Source organism: Triticum aestivum, chromosome 7D (assembly GCF_018294505.1).
Source record: "Triticum aestivum cultivar Chinese Spring chromosome 7D, IWGSC CS RefSeq v2.1, whole genome shotgun sequence".
Lineage (NCBI taxonomy): Eukaryota > Viridiplantae > Streptophyta > Magnoliopsida > Poales > Poaceae > Triticum > Triticum aestivum.
The window spans coordinates 521549898-521577027 of NC_057814.1; the positions used below are offsets into that span (position 1 = coordinate 521549898).

A 27130-nucleotide genomic window follows, 5' to 3' on the forward strand; every position below is an offset into this window, starting at 1 on the left:
TCCAAACAAGTGGCCTATGCGTGCTATAGTTGCCTTTGGATATGATAAAATGAATAGAACGAACACTTAGAATTTTACCATCATGACAAATGAATATTTCCATGAAGCTGTAAGTCCAAGAGCTCACCTTAGATTATTTACATTTCCAAAGTTCCTACGTGCTGAGCTATTTCATAGAAATTCCAACTAGTTATGTAATCACATCCCACGATCAACCTTGAAGAAGAAGAAGAAGAAAATGATTAAAACCTTATAAAAACTCGTTTGAAAATTCTTCAATCTTGAGATACCGAACCAAAGTAGTGGTTGCTTGTTCGCCAAATTCAACTTATAGATGGCACATTTTGTTGAAAAGGCCAAGAGTGGTTCGTGTCCGTGCATGCGAGCTGTAGTTTTCCTTTGGATATTTATTTACTATAGTAGCACAACCAGTGTAGAAGACGTGGTGGCACCATTGAAGGAAGGAAAGGCAGGAGAAGAATTCCATCTCAAGCAGAGCACGTATAAAATCACGGCTTGGGTGAAACACACGGAAATCCGGACGTACGTGTTGGATCCAAAATGGTCGTGGCAGGATTTTGCACAAAATATTGGTATTGTGCTCCATCCCAGTTTTGTTGTCCCCTTTCAGTTGATGGTGGTGTGGTGTAGGGATACATGCGAGTACGTTGAAGAGTTATCTTTCTGTTGCAGACATACATGCTGCGTTTACCGTGGTAATCTGAGAAGAAATTAAACCCTTTAACAGTCGCGGAAGGGGCGTCCTCTGGGCTATGCCACGTGAAAGATTTTACTATCGCAGGTAGAGTACTCTCGCAGGCAACACCTTCCCACGATACGTAGGAAAAAATTCAGGATAAAGTATATAGCGATCGAAATAACCGTGACCTAACCAGGGTCTCCTCGTGAGTCGGGACCCTCCTCTCGCCGCCGCCACCTCCTCCCCTTCCTCGTCTCCTGCCGCCGCCACCTCCTCTCCTTCCTCGTCTCCTTCCACGCCCCTCCTCTGGCTTTCGATCTCCGCCACCGGGCCTCCTCCTCTCTCCCACGGGCCTTGGGTGTGGCTCCGCGCGAGGCGCTACAGATGAGAGGCGCGGCGGGCAGCCTTCGGGGAGCACCTGCCGTCGAGCATGCGTAGACGCTTATCATCGTCGGCGGGCCACGAGCTTCTCCGGCACCGCCGCCGCGGTCGCGCTACCTCCATCGTCTAAGCGTAAGTCGGTCATCTCTTGGCCCTTTGCCTCCCTTCTCTTCCCTTCTTTTCGTGAGGAATTCTTCCGAATAAGGCTGCTTCCCTTCTTTGGTTAGGAGTATTGGAGGGAGGGCATGGGCGTGATTCCGGCGAGATGTGGCTCGGATAGATGTCTGCGATGCGGCAATCAGAAATCCTTTGGTTTGTCTTCCTCCTGATTTGGCTTAAACCATCCAGTAACAGGCCCACAAGTTCTGAGGCGTGAAGTTAATGATGCTGAATTAGCTAACAAGAGATGAGTTTGTGCACATGTATCTTCAGAAGTTTGAGTCAGTAGTAACTTAGTGTGGTGTATTGCGACCTCAGACGCGACTCTTGTGGATGTGGATATCACCTGAAGACTTGACTCGTAGAAATCATCTAATATGCCAACTATGGCTTGGTGTTTCATCTATCTAATATGTAAATTGTCAGCATGAACTCTGAAATACTTGGGTTAATTCGGCAGTTTAAACTTTCTCAATTGATTAGAATCCACCTCCCATTTGACTTGGTGTGGACGTCAAATTTCAGTTTGAGCCTTAATCAGTATCTGTTGTGGCAGTGGTGTGGTGTTCCCGATTTCTGGGCCAGTGTAATGATTATTGAAATTATATTCCTGCAGTTACCTTCTCAGGAACTAGGCTTTGTCGCCTGTCATGCTTCAAAGGCGTCAAGTGACAGTTAACATATGACAATGTTAGTGCAATATGTCTAAAATAAGTTATAATATGATATTTACTTATCTCTTCACCCTGCTATGTTCCTTTCTTTCTTTCCTTTGTGTAAAGGTTTATTACATTATGTATTTTTTAATTGTGTTGCCTCTCTCTCTCCAACAATGAGCTCTTACCGCCAAAACCAGCTGAGTTCATCAATTTGCATTCTTCGTCTGTAGGCCTTGTACAAATTAATGTCTACTTGAAAGGCTTTGTACAAATCAATGTCTACTTGAAGTCTCTCTCGCTGGTGCATCTCTGTTTGGAGCACAATCGATTGGAATGAGGAGCCATATATGACAATTTCAAGTTGTATATGGAGAACAATCAATTAGAAACCATATATGAAGCCGTATACTCCATCAACTGTATACCGCAATGAGAAGCTGCTTAGATGGGCTTATACTTAATTTGTATGCAGCATTTCACTTGCCACTGTAGTCGCTCTCTTGTTACTAGCAACCTTGGTCGCATTGTATTTCTTTTGTCCATGTGCATTTAACCAGTTGTCTTGGTCTACTGTGAAACCAACCTTTTATTTAGTTTGTGCTTATGGATTGTGGAAGACTGTTATGTTTGATGTTTTTCTATTGAATTTCTTCATCTTAGTACACCCATGAGGTCCCCTGATAACAATTTTGTCCAAGAGTCTTTCGTTATTGCAATTTCTGATGAGCATATAAGACATTGTGCTGTTGTTGGTAGCGCAAGAAGGTGGTATGACATCGATGGTTTATGCAATTGACAGATGATTTTGGTAGAGTTAGTGCCATTTTTGTTTCATGCTCGTGCATTGGATGCTTGTAGCTTTCCTTTTGTTGTCAAGATATGTCATTGTATATTTTTCCTGATTGTCGAAAATGGCTTCCTGTGCAGTTTAGTGGTGCGTGGATTAAGATTTCAGCCATGGGTGACTTTGACTTCATAGCTAGGGCATATGTGAAAGGTACTCTACACATGCTTTCGAAATCTTTGTCCATCGATGATTTAGCTGTGAAATCTGTTTGATGGATGCCTGTAAAATTAGTCACAGGAAAGTGGGATCGCTTGGACATCACAAGCAATTTGTGATGCTGAGGATCTTGTAGAGAATTTCAGCTGGCTGCGTCGCTGTGATTGTGGATAACTTTTTCCGGATGGAAAGGAAAGTGAATTCCAATATTATCAAAGCAAAATTGGTGAAGTTGGATGAGGATTGGAGTTGGCGTGTAACCTACTTACTCACATATGGCATGCTCATGATTTTTCAGGGTACAAATATAGTGAAGTTCTATTACATATATGCATGTGATATTCACTATACTTTTTCTCATTGCCCATTACTTCACATGCAATATAACCTATGTAAGTCATTTCTACTGATTCTATTATTTGAAGCTTTCCTTCTTGCTGTACTTATTATAGCATGTACTTTTTGTCATGATTCCAGTATGCAGCAACCAAGGTGATATGCAGGGCCAAGGTGATAAAAGAACTTCTCAGTTCACAAATGAAAGTGAGTTTTGACTTCTGATGACATTACACTGATCATATTCTGGTGAGATGTTGATGACAGGAAGAATTATTATTGTTGTTCAAGGTAGCTGCAACTATGCACATGATGCAAGAATTATATTTCTGTAGAGGTAGCTGCAACTATGCACGTCAGTTTGATCCTCCTAACTAAAAATAAAATTTAATCTTCTTGGCAGATTCACTTTTCTATAAACTAATTTCCGGTGTAGTTTGAAAAAAAAAGCAAAAGACTCGGATACGATCATAGGACTACAACATGAAGTTTGAGGAGTGTCCCATATCCCATCATCATTCTCTCAGTTTTTACGACATGATTCTCCATGATGATCTTAGATATACCTAGGAAGATCAAATTACAGAAAAAAAAACCTTGGAATGGTTCTTTTGATTTACCTTCGGTTCTTATTAACGATATAGTTATCTATATTATCATTTCGAAGTGGTGTTCCTGGAACATTAAATTGATTATAAATACACTAGATATTAATTTTGTGCATATCCATGTCCCACCCACAACGCAAAGCAAGACTGCACATATACGTTAACGATTGTGCCAGCAAGATTAGTACGCACAATCACGCACACAGAGGAGGCGCACACAATAAGAGTCGGGAAGGGGTGGCCACTTGCCTATGCCACTCGCCAATGATATATTTTGGATCTTGCTGCTTGATTTTGGCATCTATATGTTGCAGACCACGTATTACAGGTACTATTTCAATCTCTTGGTTATTTCAGATTGCACATATAAACCGGGTGATGGAAGATGTACTGTACTAAGCGGTTGAATTGTGGTTGTCGAAGCCTTTATTAGAATGCTAAAAGCTTCAGACCTTTGCTTTTCTTCCGGAGTTTCGCGGAACTGAACTTCTGTAAAGTTCATCAACCAGATCCTACTCTTAGATATTTTGTTTAAGTAAAATTTGCTTGAAGTGATTAAGGATATCGGGCCTCTAAAAGAAAAGTAAGAATCTAAATTCCTAAGTAATTATAACAACTCAAGTGTGATCTTCTTGTTGCTTAATTTTCCAGTTAAGATATCTTTTTGATATAGATTGCAAGGTTTCGTTCTCGCATAAAACTCCCAATCCTATGATCATCATATGTTTCCTGTATGATGTTTTTGCTGGAAGGTCTGATGTATATCTCTTTTCTAAAAATGTCACTGATAGTTTGTTTTGCCGAACATATTAGGTTAACTGGATTCCATCTCAATTCCTGTAAATCTCTCTAAAAAGGTCACTGCCAAGGTGGTGTGGAGTGAGGAGATGTAGAGATAGATGAGGACGACGGAAGGAAGCAGTAGCAGCTCGATCCAGGAACCAACAGCTGGCTCGCTCCTAGGTCTTCAACCCGCTCCCCCCTCCTTTCAGTCTACCGCGTGCAGCAGGTGGGTATACTCAGCTTCGTTGCTCCCACTCATCTTCCTCCCTCCCTCTCTATCTTATACAGGTTCCATCTAATGGCAGCACTCTCTCCCTTTTCCATCTCTATTTAGTAGATGGTGGAGCAACCAAGCATACGTACACATTGAAATTGATTCTATTGAGCTTATTCACAGTTATCCATCAAGGAATGGTTGTAATAAATATTTTATATCTCTACATCCAAGAGATCAAGAGATCCTAATGTTATAGCATACGTCCATATTGATGTACATGAGCGGGACTAAGAATTAAACATGGTAGAGGAATGTGCCAAGACAAGATGAGTGCACACAAGCCCGCCTCAGGAGGCGCCCCAGCCTCTAGTTATGTATGATGACGTGCTATAAACTTGACACTGTGAATTGTGATGGGTTAGTAAATCATGAGCCACTCAGTTTGTCTGTGCCAGCGGAGTGTTTGACAAAAACCTACCAGTTTAAGGGTTCGCGTCCCACAGAACTACCACTTTTGTAAAAGTGGCAGAAAACTACCAAAAACTACCTAGTTGACTGAACGGTCATTTTGACCGATTTAACCGTGATTCTGACAGCAGTGGCCCACGTGCCAGGCTGGCGGGCGGCCTAACGGCTAACGGCGCGCGTGTGCTGCCGTTAGAGCCGCCGCTCGGTCGCACCTGGTCGGACCAGGAGTAACCTGGCCGACTGGGCCGCTCGTCCCTACCAGCTCTCTCACTCTCCTCCGAGCTCACTCCACTCCTCTCTGCTCTCCTCTGCTTCTGTTTCTGCTTCTCGCGCTCCGGCAACGCCGCGACCATGCCGTCGTGACCGAAAAGCAACGAGACGTCGGACGACGATGATGAATACATGAGCGAGTTAAGCAGCATGCAGATGGAGTACTTTGTAAGTCAGCTCAGTTTATCCTGTCCCTCTCATGTCTGTTCTAGCGTTAGGGTTAGGGTATGAAGATATTTGAGATTTTTTCCATTTAAGTTGATATATGTGAGTTGTAGTTGATATAGATATGTTTTTGCTTGTTGCAGCTAACTCATGACACTGTGATAGACCCTAGTTTCTGTCGGCTTGTGACTGAATCTGATAGAAGGTGCATCTTGCACAGGCAGAGGCAAGGCAAGTTTGTGGCATTTGAAGGCACTCACACTGGCGGGAGATTCATAGGATGTGCTACTGAGGTGATGGACCAAGTAGTTGTGGATTTGATTAGCTTGATTATGTGCTATTTAGTGGAAACAGAGTAGTTGTTTTTATGAATTTTCCGTAAGTGTTAAAACATTTGTAGGTCTGAATACTGTACTACTAGCATAGAGCACTGCAAACATATTGATGTATTGTATTTTTAGTATATAGACCTAGCTAGTGTAGCTATGTATATCATTAGTGTATATGATTTGTTATTTTGAATTGAATTTGCTTGTTAACTGTGGTGTTCACTGTAATTTTAAATTGATTTTGAGGATGGTGTGAACTGTGGTGTTCTGGAGTGGGTAGATGCCCCTGGCCTGTAATTCTGCAAAGGTGCTTAAGCAAGCTCTGGAATATGTTGTTGGGGAATGTAGTATTTCCAAAAAATTCCTATGGTCACACAAGATCTATCTAGGAGAAGCATAGCAACGAGCGGGAAGAGTGTGTCCACATACCCTCGTAGACCCAAAGCGGAAGCGTTTAGTAACGCGGTTGATGTAGTCGAACGTCTTCGCGATCCAACCGATCCAAGCACCGAACGTACGGCACATCCGTGTTCAGCACACGTTCAGCTCGATGACATCCCTCGAGCTCTTGATCCAGTTGAGGCCGAGGGAGAGTTCCGTCAGCACGACGGTGTGGCGACGGTGATGATGAATTTACCGGCACAGGGCTTCGCCTAAGCACTACGACGATATGACTGAGTTCTGTAACTGTGGAGGGGGGCACCGCACACGGCTAAGAGAAGACTTGGTGTGCCTTTGGGGTGCCCCTGCCCACGTATATAAAGGAGGGAGGGAGAAAGGCCGACCCTCCCAGGGGCGCGCCAAGTGTAGGGAGTCCTACTAGGACTCCCAAGTCCTAGTAGGATTCCTTTCCTTTTCGGAGTGGGAAAGAAGGAAAGGAGGGAGAGGGAGAAGGAAAGGGGGGCCGCGCCCCCACCCCTTGTCCAATTCGGTTTGGGCAGGGGGAGGCGCGCGCCACCTCGTGGCCCTTCTTCCCTCTCTCCACTAAAGCCCAATAAGGCCCATTAACTTCCCCCGGCGAATTCTCGTAACTCTCCCGTACTCCGAAAAATACTCGAATCACTCGGAATCATTCCGATGTCCGAATATAGCCTTCCAATATATGAATCTTTACCTCTCGACCATTTCGAGACTCCTCGTCATGTCCGTGATCTCATCCGGGACCCCGAACAAACTTCGGTCATCAAATCACATAACTCATAATACAAATCGTCATCGAACGTTAAGCGTGCGGACGCTACGGGTTCGAGAACTATGTAGAAATGACCAAGACACATCTCCGGTCAATAACCAATAGCTGAACCTTGATGCTCATATTGGCTCCTACATATTCTGCGAAGATCTTTATTGATCAAACCGCAAAACAACATACGTTGTTCCCTTTGTCATCGGTTTGTTACTTGCCCGAGATTCTATCGTCGGTATCATCATACCTAGTTCAATCTCGTTACTGGCAAGTCTCTTTACTCGTTCTGTAATGCATCATCCCGTAACTAACTCATTAGTCACATTGCTTGCAAGGCTTATAGTGATGTGCATTACCGAGAGGGCCCAGAGATACCTCTCCGATACACGGAGTGACAAATCCTAATCTCGATCTATGCCAACCCAACAAACACCTTCGGAGACACCTGTAGAGCATGTTTATAATCACCCAGTTACGTTGTGACGTTTGATAGCACACAAGGTGTTCCTCCGGTATTCGGGAGTTGCATAATCTCATAGTCAGAGGAACATGTATAAGTCATGAAGAAAGCAATAGTAATAAAACTTAACGATCATAATGCTAAGCTAACGGATGGGTCTTGTCCATCACATCATTCTCTAATGATGTGACCCCGTTCATCAAATGACAACACATGTCTATGGTCAGGAAACTTAACCATCTTTGATTAACGAGCTAGTCTAGTAGAGGCATACTAGGGATACTTTGTTTTGTCTATGTATTCACACATGTATCAAGTTTCCGGTTAATACAATTCTAGCATGAATAATAAACATTTGTCATGATATAAGGAAATAAAATAATAACTTTATTATTGCCTCTAGGGCATATTTCCTTCAGTCTCCCACTTGCACTAGAGTCAATAATCTAGTTCACATCGCCATGTGATTTAGCACCAATAGTTCACATCTTTACCCATAGTTCACATCGCCATGTGACCAATACTCAAAGGGTTTTTACTAGAGCCAATAATCTAGTTCACATCTCTATGTGATTAACACCCAACAGTAATAAGGTGTGATCATGTTTTGCTTGCGAGAGAAGTTTTAGTCTACGGGTCTGCCACAATCAGATCCGTATGTATCTATTATATAATTAAGACAAGAGGCAAACAAGCCATCATGTTCATCCACGTAGATTAAATTATATTGGCCGTTAAATATAGATATTAACGGTTGAGATTAAAAGATACAACATTACATACATATATTGTTGTATGATGTACAAATTCCTTTTAACATGTCACGTCTCTTTAAACAGAGATGGATTTTTCCTCTTATTATATCTGTCTGAGACCTATGCTTGCATTGCAATTTACGGAAGCCAACCAGTACAAGAGTTTGCTGTCCAAAGAAAAAGGTCCAAGCATGCTGTGAAAAAATATGAGTCCAAGCAAAATACATGTACCGCAGTGGGACTTCCACCTGAAATAGAAGTAACTAGATCGGGATCGCGCCTTGGCGCGAGGGTGCCGGTCACAACATTTTGATCAAGCGGGTAATGCGAAGTCAGTAGTAATCCAGGTACAACATATACATTCATACATGATAACAATACAGTGAAGAAGAAACATTCAATTGTGATAGATGCGAGACATAGTGATACTCATTATCGGCATCACACTATAAGGCATGATCAATTTTAGTGCGTTCATAAGACCACAAAACATAGCCACTCGACAGGAAGTTTGAAACCAAAACCACATCCACTTAACATGAACTTCGGTACCAAAAGCGCTATAATAGGAGACGGGGTAATAAGAGCCGGATAGGAGAGACAACTACCGAGTCATAGCTACTAAGCATACTAATAAGTGTCTTCATTCAACTGCCTTTAGTGACATGTTTCAAGCCATCAAAAGGAAAGCATTGTACAAACTAAATGTGATCAAAGTAATACAGCCTTATGGTGCCATCAACAAAAGGAAATTTTGGTTTCGATGCGGCAATTTCCTTCAAAAAAGTTGAGCAAAACATGGCTAACAAAGAGCCCAACACATCTGTTGATACATCAAGTCATCGACTAAACCAAGTCGATTTAGAGCAAAAGTGCATCTGCAGCATAGCTTCGATGTAAAATGTATCAAACCAAGTGATGCACCTGCCTAAAAAGGGCAAGATTTGTAGTGACCATCAAAAGCAGTAAATAACGATCATAGTAATCAAAACAGGGCAATTGCTATGGAACAATTCACATTGACTAAATACAAAATTCAAGACGCACAAAAAATGAAAACATGGAAGGGCATAAGACTCACCTCAGGTACCCTACCTTTCTCTCCGGACTTTAGGTACACAAAAAAACCTCACCGTAAGAGTTTACCCCCATTGCCGCAGCATGGTAAATTTCCATACCGCAACAAAAAACATGCAGTTTCATAGCCTACAAGGTTGACACTGCTGCTATGCATTATTGCTTTTGCTAATTTTGAATGTACTATACTCATGATCAAAGCATGAATTGAATATTCAGATAGACTGCACCTCCCCTCCATGAATCACACACTCGAGTGTAAACATGACCATTATCTAAAATAGAGAAATAGGAAAGAGATGCATAAACCGCATGAAACATGGAATAAGTTATTTTTTTAATTCTCGGCAGAAAAGCACCACCAGCGACCCATCATCAATGAAGGAGCTAGTAAACTTAACAAACCCTAACCACACTACGAATCACAGCTGCCAAGGTATCATGCGTCATGAACTCAGCAACGAGAAGCCGCTCGCCACCCTCATAGCATCATCCGATGAGGTTGGACAAGCGAACGCAGCAGCCCAACTGCCCTAGCCTCCTCCTGTGCATCCAAAAAAAATGACAGCCAAATTCAGTTCAGACTCCGCGGCAGAGGCCAGTCAGAACACTGGTGCATACGAGGTGACGATCCACCCCCGCGAAGCAAAACAAACCAAAGCAAGGGGCACGAACCATGAACTGGCGTGCGTCAGGCCAGGCGGAGCGGTCGAAGAGCTTGATGGCGACGGTGGTGCCAGAGCTGAAGAGGGTCCGTGGTAGATGGCGTTAGGCTCCTTCTCGCAGTGCTCGAAGACGATGTGGTCCGTTGCGAAGCCGTCGGTGGAGGCGCGGAGCTCGTCGAGGTTGTACTCCGCGAACACGGGCACGCCGCTGCCGTCCTCCCCGGTGATGCCATTCTCTGCAGGGGCACGGAGACAAACAGGTGAGCGTGTGTGCGCGTCAGGATCAGCAGCGGATCGAGCCCCCGACCAATCAGCAAAATGAGCACAATGCAAGGTAAGCAAGGCATAGTCAATCCACAGGATAATTGATTTCCATGGTCACGACAAAAGCAAGAAGGGGATCGGTATTGAACTGGACACTAAAAGTGAACATTTTTATGATATTCTAAAAGCTTTCATACACATAAATGATGCATTTCACAAGGACTGAAACATACCAGCACATGGGTGTTACATGAATGAACTGAAAAAACCTCGAAAGGACCACTTAAATCTAGAGTTAATCCAGCCAATTATCTGAGTGCACCTTCTCTGAACATTTTTCTACCACATAAATTTAGAATTATCTAAATAGTATGTACAATATCAAGTTTGAGACAACCGAACACAAAAATAGAGAAGGGGGGAGGAGGAGCGAGGTGTGGCGGGCTAGCTGTACCTACTTGAGCTGGCCCTCCTCCTCTTAGAGAGGACAACGATCTGGTAGTTAAGCGTCTTCCAGGCGCCATCCTTGAAGGAGAGCTCGACGATGTCCTTCCTAGTGCTGGCCACATCGCCAGCCAGGCAACACTGCTTCTCCGCATTCAGGAGTGACTCGATTGCCATGTCGACGTTGTTGCCCTCCTGCCTCACCACAAACGACCATCGTCACACGTGCGGTAATAGCACATCAATCGGAAACCCTAGGCACGGGGACGATAACATGTGAAGCAAAGCAGATCCGCATGTTACCTCGTGTAAAGGTTCTGTCACACATGGATTTCTTTATACAATTGAAACTCTTGTTTTTTAGGTGCCGTGGAAATTCTCTGAAAAGATCCATTATACAAAAAGTTAGATATTTCAATGTGAGGTTACAAAAAGAAAAGGAATACAGTGCGTCCCTGTACGCCTAAGTATCTATATACATCTAAATAAATTCATATACCCGGTGAAGTGTGTAAGGCTGAACCAAAATGTAGAACAAAGGAGCTGCTCGATCGAGTATTTTCCAAGCCCAATTCATACCAACAATGTTTAATGGGGTTTTGCAATTCTAAAATTGGTCACGACCATCTTCAATCAGGAGAAGCACCAAAACTAATTAAAGAAAACTTGCACATGTATTAGTACTATGAGTAACTCTACTGATTGCTAGCAACCTCTGAGATTATCCTAACAAAATCTCACCCAAGCAATCCGTTTAACTCGCATGGAGAAGAACCGCCATTTCAGTGACGCTACTGGCTGGGAAACTAATACAGAATCCAGTTTGCATGCATTTACTAATCAACGTCTCTACGTATCTACACGAAATGCGCCATGGAGAAAAGCAGCTAGCTACACATGTATAGATCAACCAAAGGTTCCAAAGAGTAAGCCAGTAGTATTACCAGCTCCCAGTAAACAGCAGGCTCTTTGATTAGTAATATAGTTAATTAATCAGTGTCTGAGATTATAGAGCTAATGTATTGTCCGTCTACAGTCTGTACAGGTAGGGAATGCAAGATGAAACATGTGCTTCACCGAATAATCTAATGTGTTAGCATAAAGTTAAATAAAGGATAATTAAGCATTAATTTCTCACCCAGCTGTTAGAAGTGTTGGCACTCCAATTATGATCCAGAGATATACTACCTTCACTAATTATCAGGTGGTAAATAATTCCAAGTGCATGAGCCCAGCTGTAGGATAATAGACAACAGATAAAGATGATTAATTACAGTTTACAACCCTAGAAATCACAAGCAAAGACCTGGCGAACATTTAAATTCAGATTGAATAAGCATCTAAATTCAATTAAAGATGACATACACATCCCAGTCATTTAGCCATTACTTAATAATTTATACTGACATACATATTCAGACCATGGCAAGTCAAAACTACATGGATCATCAGCCAACTCATCAAGGTCCTGAACCTTGGTACGAGTAACAAAAACAACATGCCATGTTTCAGTAAAAATACAGCTGAGCAGAGTATCGATTCTCAGTATAACCCACTGAATTTAGTTTGTCAATTAGGATGGCTTCAATTACTTCAAAGAAGATCCCAGTACCTAAGCTACAAAATTGAAAACAAAGAACCTGTCATACACCCATTTCACTATATACACAAAGAATTATAGACTTATGCATGCATTAAGTAGGCGAAAGTATGAGCAGCAGAGGTCACTTGTGAGAGATTAAGTAGGAAAGGCGAAGCAAATGAGGCATACAACGAGTATGTGTATAGCATTTGTTCAAGAATACTATCCTGTTTATTCCATTAGACAGGAATATCAAGATGTTTAACAGACCATAGGCATCAGTGCAACACATGAATGCTCCCTAGAAGTCAAAGCGCCTGATGGATTTCAATCTGCATCTTAAAGTCAAATTTTGTTTCCCCCCGGCAATTTTTTGTACAGCTTGTTGAATAGGATAGTGCGAAACTATTGAGCAATAAGTTTTTTTTAATTTCTGCACAATTAATAAGGGCCCAACTCTTTATCCTGAGACTGGTATAATCCTATCAGGGAATATCTATAATTCTGCTCAATAACACTCCTCTCCAAACTGCGGCGGATCAAGATGGCGTGCCACGTGGGCGCACCGGCACACCCCAAAATTGTGAAGCTCGGTCTGATTTAACAAATCGCTAGGTGAAACAACCCCATATCTCGAAACCCAATCGCCTGGGATGGGGGTGGAGACAACGGGAACGCGATGTCCCGGCGAGGGAGGACGGGGAAGGCGATGGCGGTGGCGCATGCGAGAGGCGAGAGGTGGGGTGGGGGCGGGGTTGAGGCGGCTGGGGAGGAAGAAGAGCGCATTGGTTGCTCAGTTAAGCTATTAGAATTATGGCCAGATAAAAAAGAAAGAATCACTGATTATTTCCATACATCAGAATTATGGCTGAAAAATGTAATTAGAGCTATGACTCTTGAACAAAGCTAATACCCATGAAACACACACTTTGAAACCACGAGTGCTACTAATTTATCTATGCAAACCTACAACAAAATTATGGCTGAAATGACATGCCATGAAACAGGAGGGGTAGTGCATGTTTCGGAAAAATGATCGAGGTTCCCTAATCCTAGTAATGTGAGCATGAGCCCCTGTGTGACAACCTACCTTCAGTGGCAGAGCTATAAACTACCGAATGGACCAAAATGAAGCTATAGATAAAATCAGTCATTTACCTAGGTGGAGAAACCAAACAGGAAGTAAAATCACAGGAGGAGGCTTTCATATCTACAAATAATCAATATCTGTCAACAGAGCCAACAGAGCGTAGGTAGAGAGAAACCTCACCCGCTGACATCACCAAGAGTAGCTCAAGTGGGCCTTGGAACTGCACACACCACCATGGAAGTTTTGTGCACTGGGGATCAGTCCCAGAGGTGTTGTCACTTCAGCCTTTTACCTCGCTAACACACTCGTACCCCTCATTCAGGAGCCGCTGGAGGAAGAAGGCGAGCGTCAATGACCAAAAATTGTTTGCTATAAAATGTAGAAATTTCCAATGAACACTAAATAAGAAATATTAGACTAACATGTGTTTTATTGTAAAATGTAAAATAGAGCAGAAACACCTTAAAACTATTTGATCCCGGTCATCACATTCTTCCAAACAAATGCTTAGAATAGAATGTCAAAATATAACAGGCGAAGTCTAATACTTACGTGTGCAACATAAATTGATTCACACTAACTATGACAAGTGAGGATTTGATCCAATTTTTGCTATTTCATAGCTCAATTTGTATATAGCTTCAGCAAACATGATAACACGAAATTAAGCACGTGCAAATGGAATTTTCTTTAGGTAGAATTAAGGAAGCAATAATGGCAACTCCGTGAACAATAACTATAGCAAAATAGGAACAAAGCAAAATAAGAAAAAGAGGCATGCAAGAGCAGCACCTAGCATTCGGGGTGACATGGAAGTGCTCGCTCAGTTCCTTTATTTGAAAAACAACCTAGAATGTAAACATATGTGAAGTTTCCTCTAAATGTTAATATATCTAAAATTTTCAAAAAAATGAGTATTATAGCACACAAGCTCTCCAAAAATTCCAGCGTGATATTTGTAACACCCCAAAAATTTTATTTGGTTTTTTTATCAAATTCTTTATTTGATTTGAAGGAGGTTATTTAAATTTTTTTTAAGGACTCTCCTTCTCAAATTTTGTTTCTTTTTATGACAAGTATTTTCTTTGGGTTCATCCAAAACTTGATCTTTGGTCTTGAAGGTTTTTCATCTTGTGTTGACTCAACACAAATGTTTTTCTTTGGGAAAGTTTTTGAAATCTTTTCTTCTAAAGATAACCATATGGCTTATGGAGTGATCCTTCCCCCTTTCAAAAATTATCTCTTGCCATGACCTAAGTTGAAATCCCCTCCCAAAAGCCATCTTCCCACTTTGTGTCAAGTCAAGCTTCAAATCCAGCAAGTTTAACTCCCCCTTGAATTTATCTCCAATTATCTTTAATCAAAAATCTTTTCTGTCTCCTATTTTGGCCCTTAGAGATTTACAAAGGAACCACTAGAATTCCTTTGAGTTTGGATTCCAAACAAGTTTCCCTGGCTAGTCCTTAGAACCCTCAACCAAGATCCATGAAGATCCACTGGTCCACAGTTCAAAATTTTCAAAATGTGCTTGCTGCAAGTTTGGACCAGATTTTTCATTTTTGATGAAATTCATTTGTTTTCTTCTCCTAAAAATCTGAGAAAATTCAGGTAGCCTCTAGATGCATCAAGAGGTCACCTCACCAAGTCCCAGCTCCAGAAAAATTTTCCTCGTGCCCAAAACATATCGTCGAACACCTGGCATGCACTGTTCCTGTCAAAGTTCAGAGTTTCAGAGAACAGTTTCAGGTGTCAGTGTCGTTTTCTTCAGAACCTCACGTCGATCTCGCCAGTAACTGCAGTGGCGCCTTGCTCCCTGTTCCTCCTTCTTATCCACCGCGCTGCACGGTCGCCTGGACGCTTGCGGGCGTCGGCGGCGAGCTGGCAGAGGTGCATCGCCCCGTGAGCGGCGGCAGCAGCACCCGCTGCGGCTGCCAGAGAGGCGCAGCGAGGGACGGCACCGTCCAGCACCGCCCAAGCCACCAGAGGCCACCGCGTGGCCGTCCCCTTCCCTGTGCGCGCTGCAGAGCCATCGTCGTGAACTGGAAGGCACGGAGCGCGCTCCCTGCCGCCGACGTGCCCGTACGGCCGTTCCATCGAGGGCCGGAGTGTCACCCAAGTCCGACCGAGATTTTAAATAAGAAACGGAACCAGTGGACCGTCACGTTGATGCCCAATCACCTAAACCCCCAGCCCGACCACTGCCTCGCCGTAATCGCTCGCCGGAGTTATCCGTTCATGGCAACCGCCTCGGGTCGACTATAAAAGGAGGCCCCGAGCTCGATCTCGACCAAGCGCCATCACTCCACCCCACCAGAACCACGCCCAGCCACTGGAGAGACCTCGGGGAGGCCCTCTTCCCCGACTCCGGCCGCCCCGACCCGCTTCGGGATCCGGCAAGATTCTCTCAAGTGCGTGCACCCCCGCCTCTCAACCCATGCCAGTAGCCTCCTAGTGCATCCACTTCTCTAACCCGCGCCCTAATTTGAAGGTTGCAGCTCCTGTCGGAGAGAATCATCCTCGCCCGAACCACCGTCCGCCGGAGTTAAGGCCGCCGTCGACGTGGTGCTCACCGACGGCCAAGTCCACCACCCACCGACGCGGAAGGACAGAGTGAACCCGTAGGTACCCTCCGATCCCCCTACCTCTCCGTGGATCAACGCCGGTGACCACCGCAGCCCTCGGGCGCCGGCGAGCTCTGTTCGAAGTTTGAACCTGACGGGTGGGACCCCCCATCAGTCTCTCTCTCTTATTCGAACCGTTTTCTGAAGGCGCCTTCGGGCAAAGTGCATTTTCCTTCTGGGCTCGCGCATTTCCTACCGAAACGTTTTCTGCTTTTTCAAACTAGCCTCTGGGTCTTCTCTGTTTCATCACAGATTAGTCCTTGGACTAAAACCCTTATATCTTTTAAACAAAAGATGCTTTTTGGTTGATTCTTTTTCTGTCAATCTTATATTTTTGTCTAGTTTTTTATAGTATTTATTTGAAATTTTTTTGAAATAATTTTTATACACACACGTTATTTACGTTAGAATGCGGTTTCTTTATACCGTAGATACCGGAGGAGGTGAGGGAACCGCAAACTTCGCCGAGCTAGACTCCGACTACTCCGAACCAGGCAAGCATGTTTGAACCTTTGATATGACGAGTGTTTTGCATGTTTGCCTTAACAGTAGTGCATGGCATGTTTACATGAGCATCAGTGAGTGTTATATTGCATTCAAGGCAAATACCAGTATGCTTCGAATCTTGATGTGATCTTTTGATGGGAGCTAACCTGATCATGTGGTGACATGAAAGGTGGTAAGATGGTATTGTTGAAGCATGCCAGTCTTATGTCAACCGTTAAACTCCGGCGTTAACGTGGACCGAGCCACGTTACCGTCCGTCCCCTTTTTCGTGCTGCCACATGTTTTCTGCAAAGAATACGGTTTAGTAAGTTGCAAACCTCTTTCCTTGTACACACCAAATAGAGGGGCCGGGATGAGGGTTCCATGGCCCATGATTAAAGCCAGTCATCAGGTCAGGGGGCATGGGTGTTTCCGGTTGGGACCGAGAGGGGGGCACCCCTTAGAGCGCGCGATATAAATTTGATCCCATGCTACGCGAGGTTGTAGCCTCCCCGTCTCAAGGTTTTTCTTGAACGTTGCCTAGGGTGATTCCTGGCAACGGAATGTGGAATGGGTGTGTACTGGTTAGATGTATTTCTCCTAAAATACCGTAAACGGAACTAGTCCTTTGTGACTACTGAAATCCGTTGGCTGTGGTTAAGAATACAAACTCTGCAGAGTCAAAACCTTCCGAGTAATCGTGTCCATGGTCAAGGACCTTGGTCAACATATCCATATCAGTCTCAGCGTCAGTCCCTATGTCAGTCTCAGTGAAAATCCCCGGTGAACAAGCTTGAGTGGTAAACCAGGTTGAATGTTATTCCTGTGGATGGACTAACCATTTTATTATTACGTACCTGAGTATTTCCTTGAGATGATTTAAATTCATGAGCTACTTGAATTTCGAGAAATGAAATATAAGCCCTTTACGTGATGTCGCTCAGACGTCCGACTGTGGCACTCTTGTTATTTACTTTTGATATAAGCCCTTTATGTGATGTCGCTCAGACGTCCGACTGTGGCACCCTTGTTATTTACTTTTGATACAAGCCCTTTACGTGATGTCGCTCAGACGTCCGACTGTGGCACTCTTGTTATTTACTTTTGATATAAGCCCTTTATGTGATGTCGCTCAGACGTCCGACTGTGGCATGCACTGTTGTTTATATTCCAATATAAGCCCTTTATGTGGTGTCGCCCTGACGCCCGACTGCGGCATTGTTAATTTATTTTTACCCTTTTGAGGCGTCATTTCAGACACTCGATTGGCCTTCAGTATTTCATTGGGATTTCGGGAGGACTACCGCCTGACTTCCTTTTACTTGTCCTGCAGTGCAAATTTTATTATCGGAGTGCGCATTACTAATCTGCTCATGTGCATCATGTCTGCATTTGTTATATCTTATGTCCAAACTGTCTTGCGAGTACTTTCATAGTACTCACCTGGCTTGTTGATTTGGCTAGATGTTGACGAAGGCGATCTTATGGATGAAGAGTTCTATAGCGAGTCCGACGCCTAGAGGAGTCCCAGTCAGTCCCGTGCGATCCTGGAATTTGTCACTTGTATTATATACGCTTCCGCTACCCAGAATAAAAGTCCTCGAGCCTCACTTCGACGCTCGATGAGCTGTAAGATTTAGGAGTCATGTCACCCACCTCACTGTGACATATCCACCACCACTTTTATTACGAGTCAGTAGTTATGCCACCATACCCCTTGTGTCATATCCGCCTTTATGTATGACATCGGCGTGCTTGTAATAAATTGTTGAGCAGCCTCCGCTCAACCTTGTATTATTTTTAATACTTCTGGATTTCTGTATAAGGGATTTGTCCACTAGTAAGAATGATTCTTCTATACTGGCCTGTTAAAAAGGTCGGTTTCTCAATAAATGTTTTATTGGAAAACCGGTTGTGACAAACTTGGTATCAGAGCCAGGCTGACTGTAGGAAGCCACTAGGTGCGATCGCTAATCGGTTATTAGCGTTTTTAGTGCTTTTCAACTTTTTACAAATGTAGCTATTTTCTGTTGGTCATCATAAATTTATGATTTGACTATTTGGAATTTTTGCCTACTTTTGTAGATGGCTGGCAACGACTGTGAGTCACAGGTGTTCGCCAATGTGCCTGAGGGGTTTATCAAGCTTCTCGTCTCCATCACCAAGCTCACAATCGGGCCATCGACTCGTCCAGAGTTCACACTCTACCAACACAAGATCAGCGACAACGTGTCTATGCACCAGGCCATGGTGCAATTCAAGGGAGGGCGTTCTGCGTCTCGCCACTTCCGTTTTGTGGGAAGGGCCATGCCTACGGAGAGGCATGCCATGCAGATGGCTGCCCGTGAGGCGATAGCTCGCCTTCGGGATGTTCTTCCTACAATGAAGACTCGTTGCTACCGCTACCTCCCATGCCATGTGCCATATACTTGTCACTATGCATTCGCTTGCCCTAGGGGAGAGAGGGATGAGGCTATTAGGATGCTTGTTGAATATCTCAAAGCTCTTGAGGCAGCTTTTGACAACCTCGTGGACGACCTTGTGGCTGCCCGTATGGACTCGGTTCAGGGCTGTTCCGCCAACAGGAGGGAGCTTCTCCACATGGCACCACCGCTGACTTTCGTCTCATCCTCAGCATCCTATGCACCTGCCATTTTAGCCACCGCCCGCCGCCTGCCTACCACTGAGGAGTTTGACCAAGTCATTGCTCCTACGTCAATCAGAGCTGCACCGCCTGCCGCACCTGCACCAACTCCTCAACGCAGTACTTCGCGCCTGGAGCCTATTAGTAAGGAGGAGGTTGAGTCTCCTGCACCACTGGGTCTTACCCTCGGCAGGCCAAGGGAAATTTTCACCCTCTCCGACTGAGTGTGCCTAGCAGCCGTGTGATGTGCCAGCTTGTATGATATGTTTATATGTACATAGGTTTGGTGAGAAGTAGTTTGTGTGCGCATCATGTAGGAACTCGGAGAAGTGCACTAGCCTAAATAACATGTCAGGAATGTGTACGCACATCCTGAGTGATGTATTGTATAATTACGACTCGCATGTAAGATATGTACTGAGCAGTCCTTCTCCATGCGCAATCAAGTATTTTTCTTGGAAAATCTTGGAGTCTCTTAAATTTCGCCTTTGAAAAATTATTCTTGTGCCACGCGGTTTTTCTCATGAATTTTTGCAAAAATACCCCAGAGTGGAAAATGCCTCGTCCCTGGACCCGTTCCATGCCAAGTCCGCCATAAGAAATTTATGGTACCCAGACAAGCAACAATTTCACACAGGGGCAGTCAAGTCAGCAAGGCAGTGAAGCAGCATTTTCTCAAGTATGCCGCCTATATGAGCAAAGCCAGCAGCAGCATAAAGAAATGATGAATCATGTTATCAATATGGGAAATCACCGTGAACCATACCAGCCGCATTCCAAGTTGTCTGAACTACAGAAGACACGTCCCCCAACGTTCGCTCACACTGATAGGCCGCTTGAGGCCGATGATTGGCTTCGAGACATCAAAAGGAAATTAATTATTGCACAATGTTCAGACCGTGAGAAGGTACTTTATGCACCTCACTACCTCACTGGAGCAGCTGCATCATGGTGGGAAAATTTTCTACACATGCACCCCAATGAAAATAACATCACCTGGGAAGAGTTTAAGGAAGGTTTTCGTGGGGCGCACATTCCCAGGAGCATTATGAAGATCAAGAAAAGGGAGTTTGATGACCTCAAGTAGAGGAGCATGACAGTAACTGAGTACAATAGTTAGTTTACACAATTATCTCGTTATGCCAACGAAGAGCATATGACTGAAAATAAAAGGATGGAAAAAATTTTGGACGGTCTGGCGCCAGCACTTAAATGCCAGCTGGTCATACACACCTTTCCAGATTTCAAAACACTGGTTGACAAGGCTATTACATTGGAGAATGAGTGCCGCAGCCTGGAGGATATTCGCAAGCGCAAAAGGGACAAGACGACTCATGCTCGCAACAACCGGAGCAAGACTGATTTTCAGAGAAATGGAGCAAACAAATCCACGACCAATGTTCCAAGCCCAATCAAACATTTTCATGCAAGGGACAAGGACTTTACGTATCGCCCAGGTGTTACTTGCTATGCTTGTGGAGAGGAAGGACACTATGCCAAACAGTGCCCAAAGCCAAGGAACTCGGCCCCCAAGCCGAACCATGGTGGGAATAATCCAACCCCCAAGCGTAACAACTTCAACCCCAATAACAATCACAAGAAGGGTCACCTGAACCATGTGACCAAGGAGGAAGCACAGAATGCCCCAGATATCGTGCTCGGTACGTTCCCTGTCAACACAATACCTGCCACGGTTTTGTTTGATTCTGGAGCTTCTCACTCGTTCATTTCGAAGAGTTTTGTTTTGCAACATGGTTTTCCGATAATTCCTTTGGAAAAGTCCATGATCATCAAGTCCCCCGGGAATAAGCAAATCAGTCAGAGTTACTGCCAAGGTGTGATTATTGAGTTTGAAAGACTTAAGTTTCAGGCGAATCTCATCGTGTTGGAAAATAAAGGACTGGATGTTATCCTAGGAATGGACTGGTTAACCACCAACAAGGGATTTATCGACTGCTTCAATCGGACTGTGATTCTCACTCATCATCACGGCAAGACAATAAAAGTTGCATCTCAAGAAAGACCAAGGTCACGGCAACCAAAATTGAACAAGGTGGACATTTCAGAATTAAGAAAAGTTCCAGTGGTGTGTGAGTTTCCTGACGTATTTCCTGAAGAACTACCAGGCATGCCACCAGACTGGGAAATAGAGTTCAGCATTGAACTAGCACCTGGCACCACCCCCATTTACAAGAAACCTTATAGAATGGCACCCTCCGAGTTGGTAGAATTAAAGAAGCAAATAAAAGAATTACTGGACAAAGGATTTATACGAGCCAGCTCCTCACCTTGGGGTTCACCAGTATTATTTGCCAAGAAAAAGGATGGGACACTGAGATTATGTATAGACTATCGAGCACTCAACATGGTCACCATCAAAAACAAATATCCGATGCCACGGATAAATGATTTATTTGACCAGCTCGCACAAGCCAAGGTTTTCTCAAAAATTGATTTCAGATCGGGGTATCATCAATTAAAGGTGCGAACAGAAGATATCCCTAAGACGGCATTCACCTCTAGATATGGATTGTATGAATTTACAGTAATGCCGTTTGGACTGACAAACGCCCCCGCATATTTTGTCCACCTCATGAACAAAGTGTTTATGAAATTTATGGACAAATTTGTTGTGGTGTTCATTGATGATATTCTGGTATACTCAAAGACACCGGAAGAACATGCTGAACATCTCAGAATTTTACTGGGAGAATTAAGGAAACATCAACTATACGCCAAATTCAGCAAATGTGAATTTTGGTTAAGACAGGTTGCTTTCCTAGTCCATGTATTAACCCAAGAAGGCGTTGCCGTAGACCCAGAAAAAGTCAAGGCCGTGCTTGGCTGGAAACCACCAGCCAACGTAACAGATGTACGAAGATTCCTAGGAATGGCTGGATATTACCGAAGGTTTATTGAGGGATTCTCCACCGTAGCAAAACCAATGACACAATTACTCAAGAAGGATAAGAAATTTGTATGGACTGAAGCGTGCGAGAAAAGCTTCCAAGAACTCAAAAGGAAATTAACAATAGCACCGGTTTTGGTTGTGCCAGACATACACAAAAGTTTTGAAGTGTATTGTGACGCATCCCGAAAGGGCCTCGGGTGCGTATTGATGCAAGGCGGCAAAGTTGTCGCATATGCTTCCAGGCAACTATGAAAGCATGAAGAAAATTATCCTACTCATGACTTGGAGTTGGCAGCAGTCATCCATGCACTCAAGGAGTGGAGGCACTTTTTGCTGGGGAATCGTTGTGAAATATATACGGATCATAAAAGCCTTAAATATATTTTCACGCAATCAGAACTCAATTTACGGCAACGACGCTGGTTGGAATTAGTCAAGGATTATGATGTCGGCATTCACTACCATCCAGGAAAAGCGAATGTAGCGGCAGACGCTCTTAGTGGGAACCCCAGCTCGGGCAACGACAGTCTACAAAATTTGAGACCTGAATTTCAGCAGGAGTTCACCAAACTCAACTTGGTGATGGTCACTGAGGGTAACGTGTCAAATCTGGAGATACAACCCACCCTAATGGAACAGATTAAGAAGGCTCAACATGGACATCCCAGCATCGAAGGTATAAAGAGAAAAGTGAGTCTTGGCAAGGCTTCAGAGTTCGTCGTAGACAATGAAGGAGTATTATGGTACGGGGACAGACTTTGCGTACCAAACATTGAGGACCTCAAACAACAAATTTTAACCGAAGGCCACACCGCCCCATATTCAATCCACCCTGGAGGAACCAAAATGTATAAGGACATTCAGGAAAGATTTTGGTGGCACGCTATAAAAAGGGATATAGCCACATTCATTGCATGTTGTGATTCGTGTCAGCGCATTAAAGCCGAGCACCAAAAACCAGCCGGGCTGCTACAGCCAAACAGGATACCTGAGTGGAAATGGGACGAAATTGGGATGGATTTTATCGTCGGACTACCGCGGTCGCAACACGGAAATGATGCCATATGGGTCATCATAGATAGATTAACCAAGGTAGCCCACTTCATTCCCGTAAAGACAACCTACACCACTCAGAAGCTTGCTAAGCTTTATCTCTCCCGTATAGTTTGTCTGCATGGAGTCCCAAAGACTATAATATCCGACCGGGGCACTCAATTCGTCTCTAGATTTTGGGATCATTTACAACAAGCTCTGGGAACTCAACTAGCATTCAGTACAGCGTACCACCCCCAGACTGATGGACAAACTGAACGCGTGAACCAAATCCTAGAGGACATGCTGAGAGCCTCTATTCTCACCTATGGAACCAGTTGGGAGGAAAGCTTGCCATATGCCGAGTTCGCATACAACAGTTAGCAGGCCAGCCTACAAATGGCACCTTTTGAAGCATTGTACGGACGGAGATGTCGTACCCCATTAAATTAGTCAGAAACAGGTGACAGTCGTATCTTCGGCCCAGGCATGCTCAAGGAAGCCGAGGAGAAAGTCAGACAAATCAGGGACCGACTCAAGACAGCTCAAAGCCGACAAAAGAGCTATTACGATCGAAAACATCGTAAAGTCAGCTTTGAACCCGGTGAATATGTGTACCTACGAGTGTCTCCTATGAGGGGCCTGCAACGGTTCAAAATTAAAGGAAAGCTAGCCCCAAGATTTATTGGACCCTTCTGTGTGGTTGCACGAAGAGGCATAGTAGCCTACCAGCTAGACCTACCCAAAGAGCTGTCAGACGTCCACGACGTGTTCCACGTCTCACAGTTGAGGAAATGTGTGAGCAACCCGGAAAAGCATGTATCTCATGAGAGCATTGACATGCAACCAGACCTCACCTACAGAGAGCGGCCAATAAAAATATTGGAGGAGTCCGAGAGGAGGACCCGTCAGAAAACAATTAGATTTTTCAAGGTTCAGTGGAGCAATCACACCGAGGATGAAGCAACATGGGAAAGAGAGGATTTTCTTCACGCAGAGTACCCACATCTATTTGAGGATCAGCTGAAATCTCGGGGACGAGATTTTTCCTAAGGGGGTAGGTGTTGTAACACCCCAAAAATTTTATTTGGTTTTTTATCAAATTCTTTATTTGATTTGAAGGAGGTTATTTAAACTTTTTTTAAGGACTCTCCTTCTCAATTTTTTTTCTTTTTATGACAATATTTTCTTTGGGTTCATCCAAAACTTGATCTTTGGTCTTGAAGGTTTTTCATCTTGTGTTGACTCAACACAAATGTTTTTCTTTGGGAAAGTTTTTGAAATCTTTTCTTCTAAAGATAACCATATGGCTTATGGAGTGATCCTTCCCCCTTTCAAAAATTATCTCTTGCCATGACCTAAGTTGAAATCCCCTCCCAAAAGCCATCTTCCCACTGTGTGTCAAGTCAAGCTTCAAATCCAGCAAGTTTAACTCCCCCTTGAATTTATATCCAATTATCTTTAATAAAAAAATCTTTTCTGTCTCCTATTTTGGCCCTTCGAGATTTACAAAGGAACCACTAGAATTCCTTTGAGTTTGGATTCCAAACAAGTTTCCCTGGCTAGTCCTTAGAACCCTCAACCAAGATCCATGAAGATCCACTGGTCCACAGTTCAAAATTTTCAAAATGTGCTTGCTGCAAGTTTGGACCAGATTTTTCATTTTTGATGAAATTCATTTGTTTTCTTCTCCTAAAAATCTGAGAAAACTCAGGCAGCCTCTAGATGCATCAAGAGGTCACCTCACCAAGTCCCAGCTCCAGAAATTTTTTCCTCGTGCCCAAAACATATCGTCGAACACCTGGCATGCACTATTCCTGTCAAAGTTCAGAGTTTCAGAGAACAGTTTCAGGTCTGTCGTTTTCTTCAGAACCTCACGTCGATCTCGCCAGTAACTGCAGTGGCGCCTTGCTCCCTGTTCCTCCTTCTTATCCACCGCGCCGCACAGTCGCCTGGACGCTTGCGGGCGTCGGCGGCGAGCTGGCAGAGGTGCATCGCCCCGTGAGCGGCGGCAGCAGCACCCGCTGCGGCTGCCAGAGAGGCGCAGCGAGGGACGGCGCCGTCCAGCACCGCCCAAGCCACCAGAGGCCACCGCGTGGCCGTCCCCTTCCCTGTGCGCGCTGCAGAGCCATCGTCGTGAACTGGAAGGCACGGAGCGCGCTCCCTGCCGCCGACGTGCCCGTACGGCCGTTCCGTCGAGGGCCGGAGTGTCACCCAAGTCCGACCGAGATTTTAACTAAGAAACGGAACCAGTGGACCGTCACATTGATGCCCAATCACCTAAACCCCCAGCCCGACCACTGCCTCACCGTAATCGCTCGCCGGAGTTATCCGTTCGCGGCAACTGCATCGGGTCGACTATAAAAGGAGGCCCCGAGCTCTATCTCGACCAAGCGCCATCACTCCACCCCACCAGAACCACGCCCAGCAACTGGAGAGACCTCGAGGAGGCCCTCTTCCCCGACTCCGGCCGCCCCGACCCGCTTCGGGATCCGGCAAGATTCGCTCAAGTGCGTGCACCCCCGCCTCTCAACCCATGCCAGTAGCCTCCTAGTGCATCCACTTCTCTAACCCGCACCCTAATTTGAAGGTTGCAGCTCCCGTCGGAGAGAATCATCCTCGCCCGAACCACCGTCCGCCGGAGTTAAGGCCGCCGTCGACGTGGTGCTCACCGACGCCCAAGTCCACCACCCACCGACGCGGAAGGACACAGTGAACCCGTAGGTACCCTCCGATCCCCCTACCTCGCCGTGGATCAACGCCGGTGACCACCGCAGCCCTCGGGCACCGGCGAGCTCTGTTCGAAGTTTGAACCTGACGGGTGGGACCCCCGTCAGTCTCTCTCTCTCTCTTATTCGAACCGTTTTCTGAAGGCGCCTTCGGGCAAAGTGTGTTTTCCTTCTGGGCTGGCGTATTTCCTACCGAAACGTTTTCTGCTTTTTCAAACTAGCCCTGGGTCTTTTCTGTTTCATCACAGATTAGTCCTTGGACTAAAACCCTTATATATTTTAAACAAAAGATGCTTTTTAGTTGATTCCTTTTCATCAGTCTTATATTTTTGTCTAGTTTTTTATAGTATTTATTTGGAATTTTTTTGAAATAATTTTTATACACACACGTTATTTACGTTAGAATGCGGTTTCTTTATACCGTAGATACCGGAGGAGGTGACGTACCGCGAACTTCGCCGAGCTAGACTCCGACTACTCCGAACCAGGCAAGCATGTTTGAACCTTTGATATGACGAGTGTTTTGCATGTTTGCTTGAACAGTAGTGCATGGCATGTTTACATGAGCATTAGTGAGTGTTATATTGCATGCAAGGCAAATACCAGTATGCTTCGAATCTTGATGTGATCTTTTGATGGGAGATAACCTGATCATGTGGTGACATGAAAGGTGGTAAGATGGTATTGTTGAAGCATGCCAGTCTTATGTCAACCGTTAAACTCCGGCGTTAACGTGGACCGAGCCACATTACCGTCCGTCCCCTTTTTCGTGCTGCCACATGTTTTCTGCAAAGAATACGGTTTAGTAAGTTGCAAACCTCTTTCCTTGTACACACCAAATAGAGGGCCAGGATGAGGGTTCCATGGCCCTGGATTAAAGCCAGTCATCCGGTCAGGGGGCATGGGTGTTTCCGGTTGGGACCGAGAGGGGGGCACCCCTTAGAGCGCGCGATATAAATTTGATCCCATGCTACGCGAGGTTGTAGCCTCCCCGTCTCAAGGTTTTTCTTGAACGTTGCCTAGGGTGATTCCTGGCAACGGTATGTGGAATGGGTGTGTACTGGTTAGATGTATTTCTCCTAAAATACCGTAAACGGAACTAGTCC

The 27130-nt window shown here is 44.6% G+C and overlaps 2 long non-coding RNA genes across 3 annotated transcripts; one reads left to right on the forward strand and one right to left on the reverse strand.

The window, feature by feature from the left end:
* Positions 1-793: 793 nt before the first annotated feature.
* LOC123166857 (uncharacterized) lies at positions 794-5289 on the forward strand. 2 transcript variants are annotated; one of them, XR_006483714.1, is made up of 5 exons: positions 794-1213; positions 1309-2896; positions 2978-3294; positions 3380-4855; positions 4935-5289. It is a non-coding gene; the product is annotated as an uncharacterized lncRNA (long non-coding RNA). The 2 variants fall into 2 exon arrangements; XR_006483713.1 differs by having other exon boundaries at positions 3380-5289.
* Positions 5290-11216: 5927 nt separating this feature from the next.
* On the reverse strand, positions 11217-14422 carry LOC123163876 (uncharacterized). Its single transcript, XR_006482036.1, has 3 exons — positions 14394-14422; positions 13782-13929; positions 11217-11309 (listed from the first exon to the last, which is right to left on the reverse strand). It is a non-coding gene; the product is annotated as an uncharacterized lncRNA (long non-coding RNA).
* Between the last annotated feature and the right edge of the window lie 12708 nt (positions 14423-27130).